At 38.5% G+C, this 2,474-nt stretch overlaps 1 pseudogene; it reads right to left on the bottom strand.

The window, feature by feature from the left end:
• Positions 1-1,052: 1,052 nt before the first annotated feature.
• Positions 1,053-2,369, bottom strand: LOC109220423 (annotated as a pseudogene).
• Between the last annotated feature and the right edge of the window lie 105 nt (positions 2,370-2,474).

Here is a 2,474-nt window from a genome sequence, read left to right as displayed (position 1 = left end):
AAATAAGTGGGGAGGGGCGGGTCCAAGCGGGGCGGGGCGAGTTGAAAACTGAAAAAATAACAATGCGGGGCGGGTTGAAATTTTTGTTGGTTTTGCCAAACCCGCCCCTCCCACGCCCTATTGCCATTCCTACCCATAAACTTTAAATCCGGCCTCTGCCTCTGGGTGTATCCAGCCATACGTTGAAGAATTCGCTTCAATTGCTTAAATGGTGATATGTAGATTACTTCTAGCACAACCCTCATGCAAGAAGGTCCTATTCATATTTCTCTTATAGCACAACCCTCATGCAAGAAGGTCCTATTCATATTTCTCTTACTTTTTATAATTTAAAATGAGTTTTCAAAGCATAGTCCGACGGCCAAAAGACAGAGAGGCCGTTTGGGTTGGCTTATTTTAAGTGTTTTTAAGCTAAAATTACTTTAAGTCATTTTGTAGTGTTTGAATAAAGTAAAAAAGTGCTTTTAAACACTTATCACTACTGAAAAATTGATCTACGGTAACGCATGGAAAACCGTTCCAGTAGGTAGATAAACCATTGTCGTAGCGATATTGGAACGGTTTACAGGCCGTCACATCCGCTCGCGTGCCGATAGAGCTATTGGAACGGTTCTTGGAACGGTTTTCATCTTCGTTGCTATAGAGACGTCTATCGCAACGGTTTTCCCTTTCTCTATTGGAGCAATTATTCCTTCCAATTGGGACGGTTTAAACCGTTACTATAACGTGTATGCAACGGCTCATAACCGTTACCATATTATCTAATGCAACACTTTCGTAAGCTATTGTTACTGTTTATTTATGGATATAACAACGGTCTCTTTAAGCTATTGTAACGGTTGTTTTTGTATTGCTACGGTTTTAAATACCTATTGGAACGGTTTAGAGGGCATTTTGGAACAGTTTACCGGATCTATTGGAACGGTTTGCATTCTAATGGAACGCCATTTGTGTCCTATTGCAACGGTTCTGGTAGACTATTGTAACAGCTCGTTTAAAACATAAATATAGCTCATATATATATATATATATATACATAAAAGTAAATGTTCTAGCCCAAGTGCATAAATTTAATACATTTCAAGATAGTAAGTTTCAAAATGTTGACAACAAAAGATTCCTAGAACATTCATCTATAGCAATTTAAAATTCATCTTAAGTAAAGTCTAGATCTTCATTGCCTTCATCTTCTATTTCTTGATCTACTCCACCTACAAATGAGGATAAATAAAGTCATTACCTTTCATGTGGAATGCCTAGACTAAATAAATTGATCCAAAAAGAAAAAGACTCTGGAATGCCTAGACTCTGGAATGCCTAGACTAAATAATAGTAGACGACATATTTTTGACTGGCAGCATGATGTCCATACCATGGCTACCGGCATGATAGAGTTCGGTTAGACCTGCCAGCTCATAAACCTGAAACAATAAAGACACAAGTCACTACTGCAAATGAAGAGAGATATAAAAAGTACACGGTATCAACATTAATAAAATTACCAAAAAAGTTAACTTGTCACGTCTTCTTCCACTGATGATAGCTGTTGGGAAATACTTTGCAACATTCCTGACAGCAGAGTGCATCTGCATAATATAATATTTTGTGTGAATATCTACAGATAAGCATCTTAGTTTCATATGAGATTTGAATTTACCTCATTGGATATAAAAGCACGGTCAGGGTCATCAACAATAGGAGAAAGAGTCCCATCATAATCTAAGAAGATGACTATCTGTTTATTCCTTGCTTGCCTCATAATTTGCTGAAAGGAGTTGAGAGCTGATGGATACTTGATCTGGACAAAGAAAGAAGCTTGATTATTATTATGTAAAGACATAGAATTCGTTGCATCAAAACTAATGGACCGGTGTGAATTTGGTGAAAGTCTTAACATACCTCCCAAGAGAGGTAAGTAACATCAGCATCATCGGAAGAAACACCAATGTTTACTTCCTTCAGAATCTTCTTCCTATGAGGTGAAGAAGACATCATTGCGTCGAGCTAACCGTTGGATCGAACATCATCAAGCTTCGCTGGCTTCTTTCTAGGAATTGTTAGCACGCTAGTGGAGAATGAGGGCCCAGATTGTGAGTAAGGCAACAAACTAGAATGGATCCCCAATTTGGACTTGTTCAGTGGCGAAGGATCCGTTAGAACTAGAGAGGCATTTGTCGAATTCAAGTCCATTGAAACAATATGGATTTGGCTGATATTGACTTTGCGATTGACAGCTACGCAGTTGGGACTTTTTACTATTGGATGTATAAGAGTACCGAATCTTTTAACCGACCCTTTTGTCAATGAAAAACCACCTCTTCAAAGTTTTCTTATCACTGCTGCTGGGAATTGAGTCCATTAAGTACGGGCTTCCTGCAATCTGGACAAGTCGGAAGTGTCAAGCAGAATATGAAATTACTTGTGTGATTTAGACAATGACAGAAATCCATACCTCATCTCCTGAACCACACTGC

The sequence above is a fragment of the Nicotiana attenuata genome, unplaced genomic scaffold (genome assembly GCF_001879085.1).
Source record: "Nicotiana attenuata strain UT unplaced genomic scaffold, NIATTr2, whole genome shotgun sequence".
Taxonomy (NCBI): Eukaryota; Viridiplantae; Streptophyta; class Magnoliopsida; order Solanales; family Solanaceae; genus Nicotiana; species Nicotiana attenuata.
Note: the sequence above shows the minus strand (reverse complement) of the source record. Positions and strands in the feature narration are given on the sequence as shown.